The sequence below is a fragment of the Chenopodium quinoa genome, unplaced genomic scaffold, assembly GCF_001683475.1.
Source record: "Chenopodium quinoa cultivar QQ74 unplaced genomic scaffold, ASM168347v1, whole genome shotgun sequence".
NCBI classification, from domain to species: domain Eukaryota; kingdom Viridiplantae; phylum Streptophyta; class Magnoliopsida; order Caryophyllales; family Amaranthaceae; genus Chenopodium; species Chenopodium quinoa.
In genome coordinates, this window is record NW_018745448.1 from 1447805 (window position 1) to 1469344 (window position 21540).

The following is a 21540-nucleotide window of genomic DNA, read 5'->3' on the forward strand; positions in this document are numbered from 1 at the left end:
ATTTTCAGATTTAATAAATTATAAAGTTAGGGTTTTTAATTCATTCGAGACTTGATTTTTAGGGTTTTTTATGAACAATTGATTTAGGGCTTTTATAGTAATGATGTTTTGAAATTTTGGTGATTATAACTACTTATTAGTTTAAATTAATTCCAGATTATTTTGAACACGTAAATTCATATTTTAATTATTAGATTTCCGTTCGTTAATATTAATCCCGTTTTAATCCCGATCAGGTTCTAAACTCCTCCGATTTTGATAAAAAAAAGTAGCGTTTTTCGAGTGGAAACAGCGTTTTAAGAAAGACTCACTACTTTTGGTAGTGAGCACTACCCTTGGTAGTGAGCACTACCCTATCGTGGCCAAATTCAGCCTCTAAATACGATTTTCAAGCAGTTTTTGATTTTTAACGAAGTTTTTTTATGCTTTAAATTTTATCTTTGAGTTTAAAAGGGGTAAGAGATAATTTATTGTTTCTATGGATAATTTAAGTATAAAGATGTATTTTGATGAAGTTTTAAAGGATTTTTGATTAGTTTAAAATGTTGGAATTTTATTTAAAGTAGTATAATTGTGATTTTTAATAAAAGGGTGTGATTATCCATTAAAAAGGAGTTTAATTAGGGGTTTTTAAATAATTTTCAGATTATTATAAGTTATTTAAAGTGAGTTTAAGTTGCTGGAAATTGTGTATACAAGGGTAATTTCCCTTTATGTAGGAGACTTGGTTCGAGAATTGTTGTAGAGTACTCAGTTATTTTAAGAGCTTATTTGAGGTACGTACGCATACTTCGCATATTTTGGTGATGTAGAATCATGCTAGGTTTGATTTCAATTAATTACAAGTAGTATCATGCTAAGGTTTATGTATGGAATTGTGAATTTATGATGTTTGTGATTGAATTGGGAAGAATGAATTATTTGTGATGGTTATAGATTGGAAGATTATATTTTGGGCATGTTATGTTTGAACCACATTTTTATTTATGGCATGTTAGAAGGTATGATTAATTAAACTACATGTTTAATTATGTTTGAAATATTGAAAAGGAATTTTATTATGGTTCAAATAATTTTTATTGATGCTTTAAGCATGAGGAAGGAGCTGTATAAGTGTCTATGTACACAAGGAATAAATAGTATGTTGGTGTCTTTGTGCACTTAAGGTGTTTTTAACACCGAGGGATAGGATTTTTGGCGCATTATGCGTTTAAGGTGTCTTTCACACTGAGGTAGAATTAAAAAGGGTTCAACAATAAATAATATGTGGTCACTAATTATTCAAGAATTAAATTGGTATGTTTGTTTGATTGTATAATTATTGTTGATTGACTTATTATGCTTTGAGAGTCATCACCAAGTCTAATAATCTGTAAATAACGTAAAGTGAAAGAGATTACGCACCAAAACTCTTGGAACGTATATACCTTGAGTATGAACAATGGGAGGAGTTATGGGGTTTTATATTTAACCATAACTTCCAATCGAGTACAGGACGCTGTATATTCCCTTTTTATTATTTATTATTATGCGCAGGAATTCCGCCACCTTTGTGTGTTTTTGTCGCTGGTACGGTTAGCTCCCGTGCCAGTTAACCTCAAATTTATTTGGGGGAGGTTAATAGGTGGAAACCCGTTCGATGCGTAATCAATGCAAAATGAATTAATTAGGGTCTAGTCATTGTGTTGTGTTGATTGGTGTGTTTGTGAACAGGTGCAATGAGATAAGTGTGTGTGTTGATAGGTGAAAGCATGTTACTGAGGCTATTCTACGCTTATGTACTTAGCTTTGCTGATTGTGTGTGTCTGTGTTTTTGGCCATGTCTTTATCTTGGCCCTACGATGACCCATTTTTAATGGAGAGTAGTGGAAACAAATAAAGATAAACTTTTCAGGTATTGAAGCATGATCATGATGGGGCATGAGTGAAGAGTGAATCCTACTAGTTTTCATTAGATTACAATGTGTTTTATGCTTTATTTATTTATGATATATATGATGTGTGGACTAACATAAAGGTTTGATTTGGGAACGGTTTTTGAATAAGGGCCTTTAATGGTTCCAACTTGTAGTTTGATTTTATTTGACTTGTTCGTTTGGTTTTAAACTTTATTTTCGTTTGGTTGACTTTGGGTTGACTTGTTTAATCGGTTTTTAATTTTGAGTCTTCCGCTGTGTATCTTTGATAATTTCCTTAGCCGTTTTCACGGTGGTGGTAATGTCGTAGTTATTCCTAAATCGTATTTTTTATAAGAGTAGAATGGGTATTTAAAGGAAAGGAATTTCTAGGGTGTTACATCGCTAAGCAATAAAAATCAAAGCTTTAACCCTAACAGGATAATAACATGAATATTAGGAAAAGAAAATAGGAAGCATCATAGAAATCATAATTGATATAAGCAAATCACCCTAAATATCATACTAAAGAAAGCATCCTAACATGATACTAGGAACATCCTAACATGATACTAGGAATTAAAATAATAACCTAAGCATGATTTCTATATCAATAAATAAATTAAAGCACTTACTTGGATGCCTTGTACCTCTTTCTAATAACAAAATACACACGTTAGTAACTTCAAGGAAAATATAAAATCAAAGAATTAAATTAAATAATTGAAAAAGAGATTTGGGACCAAACCCTCAGAAATTAAAACCTTTCACGTCTAGGTCGAAGGCAACTTCGAATATGGCTAAGTGTATCTAAGTCTAAGGAATGCGGAATTTTTATATTTGAGAGAAGGCTAGATTAGAAAAGAGCGAGAGAGAGAGAGTAACCAAGAGAATCTTGATGAGAGTTGGTGAAAATTGGTGAATAGAAAGAATAAGAATTGATGAATGAAAACGAAGTTTTTTACGACGCTATTTATAGAGAAAATCAACCGAAAAGATAAAAATCCAAAACAGAGTTCTTACGCGGATAAAAATTGATTAGCGCCAACGCCGGCCATTGGCACCAGACGCCAACATTAGTGCCAGGCGCTAACGCTAGCGCCAGGCGCTAATGTCTGTCGTTAGGCTCTAATCCCTTTTTTGATGCGTTTTGTAAAATCAGATAGAAATTGGCGTACAGGAGGACAAAATCGTATTTTCCTCAAAAATGTTCTTTGATTCTAATTAAAACTCTAAAAAGTCAACAAAAGTCAATTTATCAATGCTAATTGAATTAAGGAATGAAAAGAACCTTCTAGAAGAATCTAGAAGACTAAAACCATTCTTAATTGCATTAGGAATGATAAATCCATATAAGGCCCTCCTCTAGATCATTGGGCCGCATATAAGGCTCAAATCGGGCCCAGTTCAGTAATTTGGCCATAACTTTCTCAATATTCATCGGAATTGGGCTTATAATATATCGTTGGAAAGCTCTTTTCAAGCCCTATCCAACTACATGATTATTGGACCCATATCATGGACCCACCAAACTGGATTGGCTGTTTTCTTAAAATAGGTTTTAAAAAACAGAGAGAATCGAAAAGAAATTAAAACTATCCGCAACACTAAACTTTCCACACTTTCACTTCATTCGATTACGATTCGACGTGAAAAGTACTCATCACCGGGTTTGGTTTTGAGGAGACACAAATGGGTGTCTACAGAAGGGTAAAAATAAAAATCTAAGAAATAAATCCAAGAAGGATGAAGGGTACCTATGCTAGACTTATTGGGGAAAGGGTTTGAAAAAAACAAGAAGAAAGCATAAAATCTTGGTGAGAAGCTTGCCTTGTGCATTTGTTTCATCATTACCCTCATTTTTTAATTTTGTTTGTCAATCACATGACTCAAACTCGATTCAACATACATGGATGAAAGAAGGTAGGAAGAATGAAGGTTGGCTAGACTATGTGACTAGACTCAAGCAAAGACTAAATTAAGACTTCACGTATATGCATTAAACTGGACAGGCTGTGGTATTTTAGTCATAACTTTTGATCTGTGACTCTGATTGTGATGAAACCAACGCCAAATTAAAGATAAAACTCTAGGCTACAGATCCATAGGTTGTACAACTCGTAGTTCTTCTTAGAAAACAGGCTATGATCAAAACAAATTGACGCTTGTGCACTATACGGGAATAAAAATCCGGGTTGACTTAAAGGAACTATGACTCGATTTTAAACATATTTATTAGCTCAAATCAATTAATTAATTAATAAAAAAATTCCTTTAGTCATTAATCAGTTTATTTAATCTTAAAACAAGTCAAATAAACGATTAGGAAAAACACATAGAGTATGCACAACCAATAATGCACAATTAGTCAAGTAGGCACGATATGATGCAATGAGTTTGCAACCTAACCATGGCTCTAGTTCTCTAATTTTCGGGATATGGGTTAGTCAAAGAGGGCCCATGGTTAATTGTCCGGATGCACCGCGCGAAAGTCTAACCGTGAATGGTTGGCGCGAGTGGATGGGACACCGCGAGTTTAGAAAAACTCGCTTCTATGGTTTGGTGAATTCAACATTCTCGGATGTACCCTTTGCTGCTCAGAGCGTTCAATCAGGTAGATGGAGGATGAATTCCCAGGGCGTTATGTCCATATGTAGAACACATAAGGTTTGAAAAATGAGAAAAACTCAATCAGGAAGTAGGATCGAGCAAACATTGCTAAAAACTGGTCAAAATTGGAACGCATTTCTGGCTCGGTATTAGAAGAACTTGGCGCAAGCAAACAGAGGCCAGCGCCACTTTTTGGCTTTAGTGAATGGCGACAGAAGCTGTCGCCTGGCGCTAACGTCAAAATGTTGGCGCTAATCTTTGTTTGCTTACGCTAGTTCCTACATGCCTCAACAGCTTTCTGTGCTCGATAAAATTTTCCAGTTTCGCGCAGCATTAATTCGATCCTAGTTGTGAAAGATATTCCTCAAATTTCCTACGTGTAAAAATCCTATGTTTTAACTCATTACGGATGGTCTTTCCAATGAGATCTTTTTTATGCATATGACAATAATGTTAATCAAAATTACGCACATAAAATACTTAGAACTTTTCAAGTCTCATCCACTCATTCTAAATAATTGCCAAAATAAATTACAAGATTTAAAATAGAAATCCTCCCAGTGGAGTCGCCAAAAAACTGTAGGGAATATTTCAAGAATTACCCCTAGCTTGAACCCCACTGTGATCATACACTAAAGTACGGTGGCGTTCAAAGGGAAAGAAGATAGAGCAAAAGAGTCGCCAACAAGTTTTAGGAACTTGTAAACCGTTCACAGGGTGAAGGTTACACCCTTAACGATCCAGGAGATCGTCAACTCCAATAGGTCTGGAACCATGGATGGTAGTTCGGGGATGAAGGTATAAATCCAACCTAAAAGAGATTGAACCTGCCCTAATAATAGGCCTCTACTTTAACCATGACCTCTCTCTTTCTGTCTCTAACTTGCTTTTACATTCAAAATTCTGCATTCACAAGATCTAGAAACACCTAGCCATATTCGAAGTTGCCTTCGCCCTATACGTGAAAGATTTAATTTCTGAGGGTTTGGTCCCAAATCTCTATTTCAATTATTTAATTTAATTGTTTGTTTATTATTTTCCTTGAAGTTACTAACGTGTGTATTTTGTTATTAGAAAGAGGTACGAGACATCCAATTAAGTGCTTTAATTGATTTATTGATATTATGATATAGAAATCATGTCTAGGTTGTTATTATGATTCCTATTGTCATGTTAGGGTGTTTTGATCTTCCTAGTATCATGTTTAGGGTAACAACTATAATTTTAATATCAAATATGACAATTATGATTATTATGACGCTTCCTATTCTTTTCCTAATATTCATGTTAGTATCATGCTAGGGTTAAAGCTATGATCTTTAATGTTTAGTGACATGTTAGGGTTTGTTATTAATCTTGTTAGTATCATACCTAGGATTTTGTCTAGTACTAATGTATGAGAAATTGTGTTTGTAAAAGGGCTGGTTTAGAAAGAGGGAGAGAATCAAGAAATTCTTGATGAGAGTTGGTGATATTTGAGAATATTTGATGATTGAAAAAAGGGATATATGACTTCTATATATAGAGAAAAAAGAGAGTCGAAGAATAAGAAATGAATCCGAATTCGAATTCGAATCGAAATAGAACTCCATGGACAGCAGTTTTTGAGTCCAAATAAGGCATATGATATGTTGTTGGAAATCTCTTGAAGTATAATTTCCAACCCAATTAGAATCAGATTAAAATATTTTTTATATAAAAAGACATGGCCGAAATAGTAGGATAGTGTCAGTTTTGGATAGAGTTTCATATCTTTTTCGTTATAGCTCGGAATTAATATATTATAATATATCATTAGAAAGATAATTTCAATATCTATCCAAACATATAAAATTTGGATAAATATTATGATTCAAGAAAATAAAATCTGAATATCTTTGAACATCTTTAAATTCGAATAGAATTAGGATTTAAGAAAAAGGAAAGTTTTTATTTAACTTAAATTCTTTAATCTTATCTTTTAAAAAAGGATAATTAAGATATTTTAGAAACTTATAGAAGGTTCTAATTAATCCCAATTACTTTAGAAATAGGATTATACTTTTGGACCCTCCACATGATCATTGGGTTGTAGGTAAAACCGGTTTTGGTCCGGTTTAGTATTTTGGCCATAACGTCCTCATTATTCATCGGAATTGGGCTTATAATGTATCGTTGGAAAGGTCTATTCAAGCCCCATCCAACTACACCATTATTGAATCCATAGCATGGACCAAACTAAACAAGAATGCACGTTTTTCAAAAATAGGGTAAGAAAAGAAATATTTTCAAGAACAAAAAAAAAGATATTTTAATAAAAACATCCTCATCACTAGACTTTTCACACTTTCGCTTTGTTCGATAATCAAATGACATGAAAGGTATACATCATTGGGTTTGGTTTTGGGGAGACACATTTGGGTGTATACAGCCCTAGACGTGAAAGGTTTGATATTTATGAGGGTTTGGTCCCAAATCTCTCTTTTAATTATTTAATTTAATTATTTTATTTTATTATTTTCCTTGAAGTTACTAACGTGTTTATTTTGTTATAAAAAAGAGGTACGAGACATCCAAGTAAGTGCTTTAATTGTTCACATTGTTATTATGATATAGAAATCATGCTTAGGTTGTTATTATGATTCCTAGTGTTATGTTAGGGTGTTTTAATCTTCCTAATATAATACCTAGGGTAACTTTAATATCAAGTATGATTAAAAGTATGATGCTTCTTATGATTAATATTCATGTTAGTATCATGTTAGGGTTAAAGCTTTGATTTTTATTGTTTAGTGACATGCTAGGGTTTGTTATTAATCTTGTTAGTATCATGCCTAGGATCTTGCTATTATTATGCTTTAGCGTTAATATGATTCTGTTAATTATGATTAATTTTATTATTATGATTATAATTATTATTATTATGATTATTATTGCTTGATGCTATTTTTATTATTATTGCTTGATCACGCCTATTATGCATGTTTAAAGGGAATTGGTACTTATAATCACGCTTAATAAGATAATTAATAATCTTGTTAGGGTTAATATGATTATAATTCAAGTGATCGCCAATAATAGTTTTATTTGTACATTAATATTCAACCAACATAGATAAACAAGTTTAGGGTTGATCCTATTGATTGCATGTTAGTCAGAAAGCGCACATGGATACGATCAGAATAAAGTGGAGGCCTATTATTAGGGAAGGTTCAATCTCTTTTAGGTTTGATTTGTACCTTCATCCCCGAATTTCCAGTCATGGTTCCAGACCTATTAGAGTTGATGATCTCCTGGATCGTTAAGGGGTGTAACCTTCACCTCGTGAACGGTTTACAAGTTCCTAAAACTTGTTGGCAACTCTTTTTCTCTATCTTCTTTCCCTTTGGACGCCACCGTACTTTAGTGTATGACCACAGTGGGGTTCAAGCTAGAGATAATGCTTGAAATATTCCCTACAGGTACCAAATCAATCTTTTCCACCATCTCATCACAAACTACACATTTGTGTGTTGAAGTACCCACTGCAGCAATCCTCATGGATACAACCTTTCAATTGCCTTTCTTGAGGCTATTCGCTTAGTCCTAGACCCATAAAAGAAAAGGAGATATTTTAAAGGTTGAATTGAAGAGAGCTGTTAATGTTATGAAATGTTAGAGATCTTACATCGTAGAACTTGAGGCTCTTAAGGAAGTACACTTGTTTCCTCTTCCGAGCAAGGGCCTCCAAAATCAAATGTTTTCTCCTGCATTGCTCATCTGGTACCTTGAGGCCACCAATCCCAAGCCATGTTTGATCAAGAAACATAGGGTCTGGTTCCAAAACTGCAGTAGCTTGGAATACTCCAGAGGTAATGTAACACTACGACGAACTATTTCTGTCTTTCCACAAACTTCTTTCACAACAGTAACATCAAGACTTTTCTCAAAAGTCTTATCAGAATGAGTATCACAGTCTGATTCTTTTTTGGTCCGACCAAAACTACCACAAGTGATGCCTCGCTCAGACTGATATCCAATGCCGTTGCAAGAGTTGTAAGGAAAATTGTAAAAGGCATAGGCCATCTGTATTATTAGGCATCAGATAAGTCAATTCTATATTGCTAACAGTCTAGCAGTAACATAAACTTTTACAACTATAAGATTTAAAAAATGACATTAAGTCATCCATCAGTCTACTAGTTATTGAAAGAGACTACAACACACAACATGCCCTTCCAGTTCCAAATAAAATGATATGTGTAGATTAACCATATTTTTGGGGGGGAAGATGAATTGGAGGGATATAACGGGGTTTAGAGGGAAAATGTCATGGGCTGGTTCGCTGGCCGGAGTTAGACCAGTCAAACACCACTTTTGGTAGCAACACCTTGTAACCAATAATTAACCCCAATCTTAAGATGAAGTATATTTCACAATAATTGACCCCTCTTGTCCACACCCCCAGTTCCTTCGGGAATAATAAGAAAATGAAGAAAATGAAATATCAACGAGATCTAAAAGTTAAGGTGTTAGAACGTCATTGTAGATGCCTTTGAGACCTAACATTTAGGTATCACTAGAGGTTATTTTGACAAACAAGTACTATGTACTTTCAAGGCCTAACATCCCTGCCATTTGCTTAACAAAGCTAGGGTTCCTAATGCCTAACTATTTCCAGGTATAACCATTTTCAATGAGACACTGGTATAACTGTAGACATTTTAAGAGTAATAAGGGAGTAAAGTCATACCTAGATTTGTTCCTACGAGAATTATTAGAACACCAGTGCATAATGCCTGAGCATAGGAATCCACTAAAATAGGAATAAAAAAATCCATGAGCTAATTAAAATAGCACAACACCAATTCATGTGGTATAAGCCACAAATTGAGGGAAGAGCAGAATAATGAAGTAGTCTCACTTTTTTGGCAAAATTTTCATAATTAGCTTTGCTAATCAACGAGAACGCTAAAATTAAAACATCAGCTCCACGATAGCTCAAAGGTCTCAGTCTATTGTAATCTTCTTTCCCTATAACACACAATTACAATACAGTCAAACACACTTGTCTTAATACTCATTATCTAAAATCATAATAACATTTTGAGGAAAGGTAAGCGAATACGAATAATAGGAAAGATATGAAAATCATAGAGGGGTAGCAGCATGTGGTGTACCTGCACCCTAGGTTGACTGTGTTCCCATCAACGACAACATTAGCACTGAAGTTATCAAAAAATGTAGGTACATAGTCATGTTTTAATCGAGAAATCAAAAGGTGAACATGTAGCCAAATAGACCAGGGAAACAACTAATTTGTAAGAGGCAGAATACAACAGGGGACAAGAAAAATTGGAGCAATATTGTCTAAAAAAGGTGAACATTTAGCACTCTTGCACACAGAACCCCCGTTTCGATCAACTCAAAGAAATCCGAGAAAAGCACCTACATACAAATATGGCACTTTCAATTCAAAAGTACTTAGTTAAATAGTTAGCAATTAAACATAGACCTTTTAAATTTTCACTAATCTTAGACAAGGGAGTTTCCTTTGGAGAAGCAACCTAAGACTTCATAGAAGCTGCACTCTTAACAAAACCCACAAAGTCAGACCTTTTGAGATACAATTTGCCCCTGTAAGCAGCAAGGTGAACATAAAAAGAGATGCAGCTCCTAGAAGTATAACAAAGTGATTGAATCAAAAAAACCAACTGAACACAACAACATACCACTAATTTAGAGAAATCAAACAAAATAAAATACAAAACACTAATTCAAATAGATAAAAACGAAGACCTCATATGAAATAATACAGAAAATTCGAATCACATCAAAATCACACAAATTATTATCACCAAAAATGAAAGTAGAGCATAAAATTACCAAAATAATGAGTAATCATTATCTTGATTAAAAAAACGCAAAATTACAACCAAAAAATAACAAAAACAAACCCTAATTATTTCAAACTCAAAAATCAAGATTTCAAAAAACAAAACCCTGATTGAATAAAGAGAACAAAGAAAAACAAATCAAATATCTTACTTGATCAGAAATATCATGGAACGAAGATCCAAGAACAAAATTTCAAAGAAATTAATGTGCGAAGAATAAAAGATAAATATCACAGTAAGAGATCGAAGTTAAAGAGAGAAAATGTGGAAGAAGAGAAAGAAAGAAAATGAAGCGGCGCCTGAAAAAGAAGGGAGGTCATTCAACTAACAAAATTACAAAAATACACTTAATGAAATGGAAAAAGGCGGGTGAAGCATCAGCCGTTGGATTAAGAGCGATCAACAGTCACGATGAGTTTCTATTATAGGACTTGGTTCTCACATGATCTCGATTATATATATATATATATATATATATATACTTTATAAAAAGTGGAAAGTTGTTCTTATAAATGCTCGGACCTACCTTTAAAATTGTTTTTTTACCTTATTACCCCCTTCAACTTTCTTTGTCCTCTCCATGTGTCTTCATCTCTGTTGAAATTGCCGACCAAAAGTAAGCTAAATTCTACAATTCTCAAATTTAATTTCACATTTTCAATTGATTTCAAGAAAAAATGATACCAAATTGGCCAACACAAGTTGATATGAGCTCCAATGAAGTGCTGAATTTTTATTTTACATTTTCAATTCAAGAAAAATTGATACAAGAAATGAAGCGGTCGTAGAATAATTGGCCAACAAAAATTGATATGAGCTCCATTGAAGTGCTGAATTTTTATTTTACATTTCAATTCAAGAAAAATTGATACAAGAAATAAAGTGGTCGGAGAAGGTGGAGAATGGTGCGCGGTGGTCGTGCTGTGGCTGGTGGCTTAGGGCGGTAGATTGGAGTGGCGATTGGTGTTGGCTGTAAGAAGAGGTGATGCGATGTTGTTATTGTGGGTTGCGGATGGTTTAATGGTGGGAATGCGAGGTGGCTGTGAGTTGCAATTTGCGGTGTAAAATATAAGAAGGTCCATTCAAATTGGGTCCTTGAGAAGTTGATAAAAGAAATGACCTCAAAGCAGCATTTCGTGGTCCATCCGTTGGTGTCGACCACGGTGAGGAAGGGGGTAGGACAGCATAGCCTCCTGTCGAGGGGGAGGCGGGGGAAGATGACGGCCGGACTTTATGGGAGGTGGGTCACCGGTTTCTCCGGCAACTCTTTCTCTCTCCTCTCGATATAGTGCAAAAATACAAGGTTTGTACTCCTGCACTAACAAAATATTAGTTCTGAATTGTGGCCTAGAGTTGGTTTAGTATTGATTTATACTCACAATTTTACCACCAATCAGAGATGGAGTATGTTCTTCTTTTCATAGTTTAGTATTGATTAAGAGTAATTAGTTCATAAATAATTGAATATGGCTTTTTAATCGCATTGGTGTAATTATATGTGATTTTTGGTTTATATGGACTAGTTTGGACTTCCCCTTTCTCTCTTACTCCGGTTATGCATGTCTTGGCCATGATAATCTCTATGGTCAAGAAGCAAATTGATGCGATTTTTGAAAAAGGTGATATAAGAAGCTCTTGAAACTTTGGCTCTAATCTCCCTTTAACTATCAGTAATTTGCTCTGATCTCTACTGTCTTGCATTTTGTTTTTACTTGAACTTTGATTTTTTAAAAATAAATAGGTTTTGATTATTAGTCATATGTGTTTTTTTTCTTAGTCTTTAGATTTTAAAAAACTTAATTGTAGCTAAAAAACTTTGATTTTCACATTTGCTACCACCTAAAACGCCTCGCTTCAGATTTGCTATCTATTAAATTTTTTTTTTTTTCACTTTGCTACCACCTAAATCAGACTTTGTTAAAAAACACTACTACTTAACGGAATCCGTTAGGATTTCCGTTAAGTTTATTTAAAAAAAAAAAAAGAAAAATTAAAAAAAAAATAAAAAAAACCAGCAACCCCACCCACCCCCTCCCCTAATCTGCCACCCTCTCCCTCCCCTAACCTGCCACCCTCCCCCTCCCCCCTTCCGGCGGCCGGCGCCTAAAGATTCGGCCGGCGCCGGCGACCTCACCCCCTCCCTTTTCCCCACCCAAAATTGACAATCCTAAGCCGACACCCCCAAACCCAGACCACCACCGCCACCGTAACCCCCAAAACCCATACCAACACCACCGTAACCCCCTTTCCCCTTCCCTCCACCGGAAATCGGCCCCCCTTCCCTGATTCCCCCACCGAAATCGACCCCCTCCCCTTCCCCTACCCTTTTCGGCCGTCCCTAACCCTAAACCACCACCCCAAAACCACCCTAAACGAAAACCACCCTAAAACCACCACAACCAAAACCCTAAAATTCGTTTAGGGTGGTTTTGGGTGGTGGTTTAGGGTTAGGGACGGCCGAAAAGGGTAGGGGAAGGGGAGGGGGTCGATTTCGGTGGGGGAATCAGGGGAGGGGGGTCGATTTCCGGTGGAGGGAAGGGGAAAGGGGGGGATTGGATGCGCATAGGGTAGGGGAAAGGGAGGGGGTGGGTTCGCGCGGCGACGCCGGCAGGGGGAGAGGGGAGGTGAGGGGTGGCTGCAAGGTGGTTGGAGGGGTGGCTAAACGGTGGAGTGGGCCCACTAACGGAAATAGTAACAGAATAAGGCATGTGGTAGTGATTTTTAACAAACTCTGTTTTAGGTGGTAGTAAAATAAAATAAAAAATTTAAACAGGTAGCAAATGTGAAGCGTGGTGTTTTTAGTGGTAGCAAATGTGAAAATTTCCTTGTGAAAAATCAAACATATCAAAACTTAGATTTCTTAGGAAATCTAAAATTCAATGATACTTGGTGAAGGCATAAGGCTGATCGAAGCTAATGAGCAAAGAAATATGGTATGGAGGGAATATTATGTTACTCTATAAGCTACACCACATACTTCTTTGATACTCTCAGAATTTGTCAACAGCTGTGCCATATTTAGAAGGATGTCCTTCACATAACATGAATAATTGATGAGTACTTATATTTTAAGATATTCCTTAATTGAATTTCCAAACTTTATATTAGTATGTCATCTTTAGGTACTCTAAGAAATACTATAGGAATTCTAACAATAGAATTTTCCAGATTTCTTGCTCTGTCAAACAGTATTAATAGATTAGTTTGATCAGTCATCTTAAGAGACTACTTAATTACTTCTTCTGTCAAACAGATACATATATACAAAGTATGTAGTCTGTTAAAACTATAAATAAAAATAAAAATAAATGTTTTATAAAAATGTTAAATACAAGATAGAAATTCACCTTAAATTTGATTTACATGGTATAGTCTCCTCAGCAATGTAATCTCTAGACCTCTTGTGATATGATCATATGATTTTCTGTGTCAGAAACAAAAATTCTGCATACAAGTCAATTGTTTAATAATGTGCTGAAAATCAATTATATGTCAACTATATTGGAAAAAACACAGTTTTCTGTGTCAGAAACAAAAATTCTGCATACAAGTCAATTGTTTAATAATGTGCTGAAAATCAATTATATGCCAACTATATTAGAAACGTTTCTATGTCAACTATATTGGAAAAAACACAGTTTTTTTTTTAAAAAAAAAATATACAGATTTGAACCACTGTATTTCCTTTGTGTAACTGTATCTATGTCTTTTCCCAATGCCGGGCTGAAGTTTTATTTGGAGTGTTTATTTTTCCCTTCATTCATAAATATGTTTAAAAAATATGTATTTGTGTTAGTTCATGAAAGAATAGAAAACTATTTTGTTGGAGTTGACTATGAAATATAATGTTATTTTTCCCAAAAAAAAAAGTACCATGCCAAACGAGTTGGCAAATTCTTGTTATCCAATGTCTTCTCTCTCTATTTTCCTTTGCATAAACTTATTGAATTGGAGGCATTTGTTGTCTTTGTATTATCTGCTGGTATTGAAGCACATCACTTGATTGATGCTTAGTTATACATATGAAGTAGGACTTTTAGTTCATAGTTGTGTATATCAATGGCATGTTTGTCAATTAGTGTGAACCTTTTGTCCAATTTTTATGTGTAAAAGTACATCATTTGGTTTCATAAGTGAAGGCTTTGGGTAAACTAAATGCTTAGATAAATTCAAATTCTGATATTAAACGCTTACATCATTTGGTTTCATGTAGCGGCTATATAGAGTGCCTTGATATACACAAAGTCTGATATTGTTTTCAAGGTTAATTGAGTACTAAATTTCTATCCTCCCTTCATCAAGCTTCTGTCACTACGTGACAAAAATGTGTGATTTCAAGTTATTTATTGTCACGGCTTTTTTGCCTCTGTGATGTAGATTGGACTCCACAAAGGATCTAGCTCTTTTACTGAGGCACGTGCTGCTGGGTTCAGTGAAGAGAATAACACTTTAGGTGAGATGTGGGAGACTATTTTCGAAAGTGATCTTCTGATGCTGCTGATTTCTGACTCTGCTCAGGTTTATGTCTCTCTGCAATCTTGCTCCTCCAGCGTGGAAGCTTTATTTTTCACATTTCTCAATTGCATATTTGAATTAGTTCTCTGTTATTTATGAACTTGTACTGTAAATCGTATCCGTGGTTTCAGCTGAATGTTTTATGATGGTTAAATTAACTTTACCCTTTCCTTTGTCTACATTTCAGGCTGACAACTATGAAAAGATTTTCTCCCACATGAAACCAAACATCATTCTTAAGTTGTCTTATAGATTTCTTTTGGGGCATCTGCAGTCTTTGGGAAAGGACTTTCCCAAGAATTTAGTGTGATTACTGTATGCCCAAACGAAATGGGGCCTTCTGTAAGGAGGTTGTATGTCTAGGGTAAAGACGTCAATGGTGCTGGAATAAACTCTAGCTTTGTCGTTCACCCGGTTTGGGTCTTTTTTTTTATTCTTGCTAATGCATTGTTGGTGGTCTGCCTTTCCTAATGCTTGAATTTGCACTCGCTATAATTAGAATTTACTATTTCTTTGCTTGTAGGATGTCGATGGTAAGGCTACAAATGTAGTACTTGGCTGGTCAGTTGTACTATTCTTTTCTATCAAAGAAGATAAATTATCTACAATTTTTCAGTTATTGTTAATTTTAACTTCTATCTATAATTGGTGACTCAGTTAAATGGATGAATTTGAAAGGTCTACTCAATTAATAAGTAATTAAATGAGAGATAGAATAATTCCATGACAACATTAGTTACTGCCTACTGAAGAACCAAAAGGTTGTTGATGTAGGAGTATGGTACAAAATAACTACGGTGAAAGGTGGAAGAAAGAAAGAAGGAATTCAAGGGAATAATCAAAGGTTAAAAGAAAGCAAGAAAGCAAGAGTACAAATCGGAGCCATTTACAAGCAGCAGGTTCCCGAATTGACTCTCTTTTTACTTGTCCAACAACTGAAATTATAATTTCTATATGTGATGGGTAAGCACAATTTTTCTTTTACCCCATGAATTCCCTTTTTTTTAAATCGAGAAACTTCATATTACTTAAATAAGGTCGTTTCATATTGTAGCAAATTTCCTAGATATCCTATTACATCAAAGACAAGAATGTGTGCTAAAAAACGGGCGATTTTGGGGATTCCAAAACCTAAACGCCAAAAGCAATCAAAGGCAGGTGAATCTCTCTAAATAATAAGCTATGCATTTGTCTGAGTTTTTAAAGAATTGTTTCGACTGAATGTTTATTTAAAACTGTTTATAGCAGGTGCTGCAATAAATGTTTGCCAATCGCTGCCTACTAAGTCCATGGAGTTGTCTGCCCCTCATTTTTGTGATAAGTGTCGTGCCAAAAAGCTAGCCTTTGAGTCATTGCATTTTTTTGCTGTGATGGTGAAGTTGAAATTGCTTCTAATGCTTTACCCCCTGAATTAGATAAACTTTATACTTCTAATGACGATGATTCAGATCATTTTCAGACATATTCTCGCCTTTATAATAACCTCGTTGCTTTTAGCTCAATTGGTGGATCAATGGATGGGGATATTCATAAAGGAATATATGCTTTGAAGGTTCATGGCCAAATTTATCATAATATTCCTGACCTGTTGCCTGATAATGAACCACTAAAATATATACTACTTTACTTCTACGATGCTATGTTTGAGGCAGAAAATAGATATAGTCTTTTTCCAAACTTACGTCCGAGTATAATTTCCTTGAGCATGGCTATTATGCTTTTGAATCCATATGCCAAGTTTTTCATGTCTCTTCGAGAGATTGAAGTCACTAAAGAGACTGAAATCAGGCTTAATAAACACCCCGTTCTTGATCAACGTGTTTACAATGCTCCGACGTCCGAAGAAGTAGCTGTGATATGGAGTGAAGGTACTTAATTTAGCCAAAGCAACAGCCCACATATCATTGTTCATGGGAAATCAAACAAGACCCATAGGATATATCATTATTATGGATGTTACGATTCGCTACAATACCCGCTTCTATTTCCTTTAGGTGACTGTGGGTGGCATCACGGTTTACTAAAAATGTCTGACGGAAGACTGTCCCAGGTGGAAGACCTTTCAAATATTTTCATTTCAGATAATGTTCAAGAGGCATCTGATTTGGTAACTGAAGAAGGTTCTGGTAAGACAACAAATTGTGACTAATTACACCAAAAATATGTTATTTAATTTATGTCATTCCCATATTAATATCATCTAAATGTAACTATTTTTATAAAAACTAATGGAATTGCAGCTGCTGCTCGGGGAAAGAAGGGCAAGCTTATTTCTTGCAGGGAGTACTATGCATACAAGTTTCAAATGCATGCTGGAAATTTCATCCTATGGGCTGGGCGGCTGTTCTTGCAATATATTGTAGACATGTATGTGAAGATAGAGAATACTCGGCTGGATTTCTTTAGACAAAATCAGTCACAAATTAGAGCTGAGCTATATCAGGGTTTAGTATATACACGTGAAGGCAGTGAAGCAAATGCATCGAATGTAGGTTAGTGTGTTATCCTCCCTCCTTCCTTTTTTGGGGGGCCTCGTGATATGCAACGGTGTTATCTCAATGCTATCGCTCTTGTACAACGTTTTGGGAAACCGGACTTATTCATAACAATGACCTGCAACTCAAATTGGCAAGAAATCAAAGCAGAGCTGGCACACGGGGAAAAAGCACAAAACCGACTCGATCTTCTCGCTTGTGTTTTTAGAGAAAAGCTTATAGAACTGAAAAAAATAAAAGAAGAACAAGGGTTTGGAGAGGTGGCTGCATTCATATGTAGTTGAGCTCCAAAAACGTGGCTTGCCACATGTCGTATGCTCATTATTTTAAAGCCGGAATTTAAGATAAAGCATCCAGAATTATTTGACAAGTACGTGTCTGCCAAAATTCCTCCCCATGAAAACCCACACTAACGAAAAGTGGTCTTAAACCATATGATACATGGCCCATGTGGGAAGGATAACCCTGAATGCCCATGCATGAAGCATAGAGGAATGGAAGGGAAGTGCAAATACGACTAACCTAAGTCTTGTTATGATATTACAACAAGCCATGAATGTGGGTATCCTGAATACAGACGCTGGGACACAGGTGAGTCTATTGTGATTAGATTGAAAAGGTTGGAAAACCGTTGGGTCGTTCCATATAACCCTTATCTATCTGCCTTATTCGACTGCCACTTGAATGTGTAGGTATGTTCAACAATTCAAGCAGTTAAGTACCTTTACAAATACGTTTATAAAGGACATGATCGGGTATCATATAACGTACAAGCTTCATCAGGCCCTGTAAATAAGATTGAGCAATTTCAAGCAGGCCGTTGGGTATCCCCTTGTGAAGCCGCATGGAGAATCTTTGGGTTTGACCTGTTTGAAATGAGCCCCCCAGTAGTAACACTGCAAATTCACCTGCCTAATCAGGACAGTGTGAGTTTCTCTCCCAATGAACAACTAGCCTCTGTTGTTTCAGATAGGCACCGAGCCCGTACTTCATTAACTGAGTTCTTTAGAATGAACAACACAATCCCAAACATACCAAAATACACATATGCAGAATTTTGTGAGCATTATGTGTGGAATCATGCTACAAAAACATGGTCTAAGCGGGCTAATTTGCGAACTGCAATAGGACGTCTGACTTTTGTGGCTCCATCCGAAGGGGAAAGATATTTTCTCAGGCTGCTACTAATCAATGTAAGGGGACCAAAATCCTTTGAAGATTTACGAACGGTCAACGGCCAACTTTTTGCAACATTTTAGAAAGCAGCCTTGAAACTTGGTCTTCTGGCAGAAGATGACGCCGTTGATAAATGTATGGAAGAGGCTGTTACTGCACATATGCCAAAATCTTTGCGTAAATTATTTGCTACAATATTGATTTTCGGAATGCCAAGAGATCCCCTAGCCCTTTGGCAGAAGTACTACATTCATTTGTCCGAAGATATCAGGCACCAAAATCCAGGAATGGAAGACAAAGTGAAGGCTCTTACTGTGGAAGAGGTAGAGCGTTTCTTAGAAGAAATGGGGAAAAATTTGGAAGAATTTGGCCTAGGGGTGTTGATAAGCAATGTAGACTCCGGACTACGGTAAACAAAGGATATTGCTGATGCACTCAATGCCACAATACCGGTTGAATACATTGAAGCCATTGACAAGCTCAACCTTGCCCAACGCGATGCCTTTGATTGCATCATTAAACATGTGCAGCTTAACAAACCCGGTTCATTTTTCGTTGACGGTCCGGGAGGCAATGGCAAGATATACCTTTACTGTGCATTGTATGCTGCTGTTAGAAAAATGGGCAAAATAGTTCTTCCAACATCTACGTCCGGAATTGCTGCCTCAAACATAGTGACTGGGAGGACAGCCCATTCGCATTTTAAAATCCCCCTTAATCATATAGCTTCCATGTCTTGCAATGTATCTAAATAAAGCAGCTTAGCTGGTCTTCTACGAGAAAGCTCCTTGATTATTTGGGATGAAGCATCAATGGCAATCAAGGAAAATGTAGAGTTATTAGACTTAGGGATTTATGTGATAGGCGTACAGCTTTTGGTGGCAAGGTTGTCGTCTTCGGTGGGGACCTTCGGCAAGTATTGCCTGTGGTACCAAAAAAATCACAAAAAGAAGTCGTACAAGCAAGCTTAGTCTCTTCTTATCTATGGCATGGTTTCAAACGAATACGCCTGAGTCAAAACATGCGAGCCCGAACAGATCCTGCATTCTCTAATTTCTTGCTTGCTTTAAGGGACGGTCGTATGCAAACAGAAGAGATAGCTAACATTCATCTACCAAGACAACTGGTTGTGCCATTTGAGGATGAAAACTACTCTCTGGACTAGCTTCTCAGCCAAATATTCCCGGAACTTACCGCAGGTGGTTTCAGTTCCAGCATCTTCGCTGAATGTGCAATCTTGGCTCCCCTCAATGATGATGTTGATGATATAAATACTTTGCTAATTGCAAAACACCCTGGTCAGGCTGTAACCTACAAGAGTTTTGATGTGTTAATTGATGAAAATTGCAAAATTTACAAAACTGAATTCCTAATCGCTTTATGCCCCGGAGGAATGAGTCCACATGCATGAATGGGTTCTAAAGGAAAATTGCCCCGTTATTCTGCTGAGGAACCTTGTTCCAGCCTCTGGCTTATGCAATGGGACACGACTCATATGCAAAAGATTCTACCCCAACATGATTGAGTGTGTAATTGCAACTGGCCATCATACTGGTGAATATGTATTTCTGCCACGCATTGACTTGCGGCCCTGTGCCTCAACTAATTACCCGTTCTAGTTCCAGCGAAAACAATTCCCAATCACTTTTTTTTGCTATGACAATCAACAAGGACTAGGGACAAACACTCACTCAAATAGGGATATACCTTAGACGACCTTGCTTCTCTCATGGACAATTATATGTTTCCTTTTCTCGGGCCTGGAATTCTAAACATGTAAGGGTACTGACCAAGCCTACAACTGAAGATCAGCAGGTGTACAGTGCAAAAAATGTTATTTCGTTTGAGATCTTACTACGATCAGGTGTTACACAGCAATCTCCTTCAAGGTCAGTATAATTATAGCCTCTTGATTTATATTATTTTTTATAATGCATGTTGTTCACCAAATGTGTACTTGCTAAAGTGAAACCCATTCTTTTATGACAGGAACAACTAAAATAGGAACTTCGGTCTGCTTATCTGCACGATGTCCCCTAAACAAAATTTCAGTCAATTTAAAATTTCAAATGAAGGAGAATATTTCAATAAACTTAGTTCAGCTTTAAATTAAACAAAATGTTATTGTTTCTTGAAACAACCTATTACTTCTTTTTCTGAAAATGACAAGCAACTACTTCCTAATTGGTGTGTGTTTTGTTAAGATTTCTACTTGGAATGATATCTACTTGTGGTTATGATGCAAATCAGTTGAGATGATAAACACAAATACTGGTAGCCCTACCTTTTTGGCATAAAATGTCGGGTTAGCTTTAGTTGCAGCTTGTGGATTTGTTGTATCAGAAGTAAGGTAAAATCTGGGGAAAGGTAGGAATTACATGAGAGTATAGCAACTACTCGATCCTCTAAGCAAAGCAATAGGCCATTTGATCCAATATTTGAGAGGAAATTCTCTTATGTTTTCTTATTTCACAGTTTTCTTTCCCCGTAAAATATATAGCTTCGTGCTTCTTTTCCCTCAAACGTTCTGTCAAAATTTAATAGTATCAATGATCTTACGCTTACAAATTTAAAAGCTAGAGCCTAAGCCCTAGAGGTTATGAAGATAAGAAACATATACTTAACCACTTGTAATATCTTCCTTTATATATAACCAACTTCTCTAGCTGAAAATTTGAACATTTTGACACATTTATTGTTGAGGACGATTTCAGTTTCATTTCTCAGAATGGACTCACTACTGTCATAATTCCTGTAGGATGGTGGATAGCCACTAACCCGACACCCCCTAAGCCTTTTGTGGGAGGGTCTTCGCAGGCCTTGGACAACGCCTTCACTTGGGCACATTATGTCTTTTTCTGTTTTTCCCTTCTATGTTCTGTTCACAATGATTTACTAATTTGTGAATTAGGTACTTATGGTGTTATTTGCGTGTATCGAACCTGCAGAAAATATGGTATCCAGGTTATAGTTTACCTGCACGCAGCACCCGGT

The 21540-nt window shown here is 36.0% G+C and overlaps 2 long non-coding RNA genes across 4 annotated transcripts; one reads left to right on the forward strand and one right to left on the reverse strand.

Annotated features, from left to right (window-relative positions):
• Nucleotides 1–7841: 7841 nt before the first annotated feature.
• LOC110713711 lies at nucleotides 7842–10676 on the reverse strand. Of its 3 annotated transcripts, none has more exons than XR_002510045.1 (6): nucleotides 10512–10676; nucleotides 9644–9911; nucleotides 9388–9497; nucleotides 9217–9279; nucleotides 8152–8549; nucleotides 7842–8069 (listed from the first exon to the last, which is right to left on the reverse strand). It is a non-coding gene; the product is annotated as an uncharacterized LOC110713711 (long non-coding RNA). The 3 variants fall into 3 exon arrangements; XR_002510046.1 differs by having other exon boundaries at nucleotides 9644–9688; nucleotides 10512–10675; XR_002510047.1 differs by lacking the exon at nucleotides 9217–9279.
• Nucleotides 10677–10892: 216 nt separating this feature from the next.
• Nucleotides 10893–21488, forward strand: LOC110713632. The gene is made up of 7 exons (XR_002510015.1): nucleotides 10893–11663; nucleotides 14738–14878; nucleotides 15063–15838; nucleotides 15930–16033; nucleotides 16124–17001; nucleotides 17116–20435; nucleotides 20536–21488. It is a non-coding gene; the product is annotated as an uncharacterized LOC110713632 (long non-coding RNA).
• Nucleotides 21489–21540: the final 52 nt, after the last annotated feature.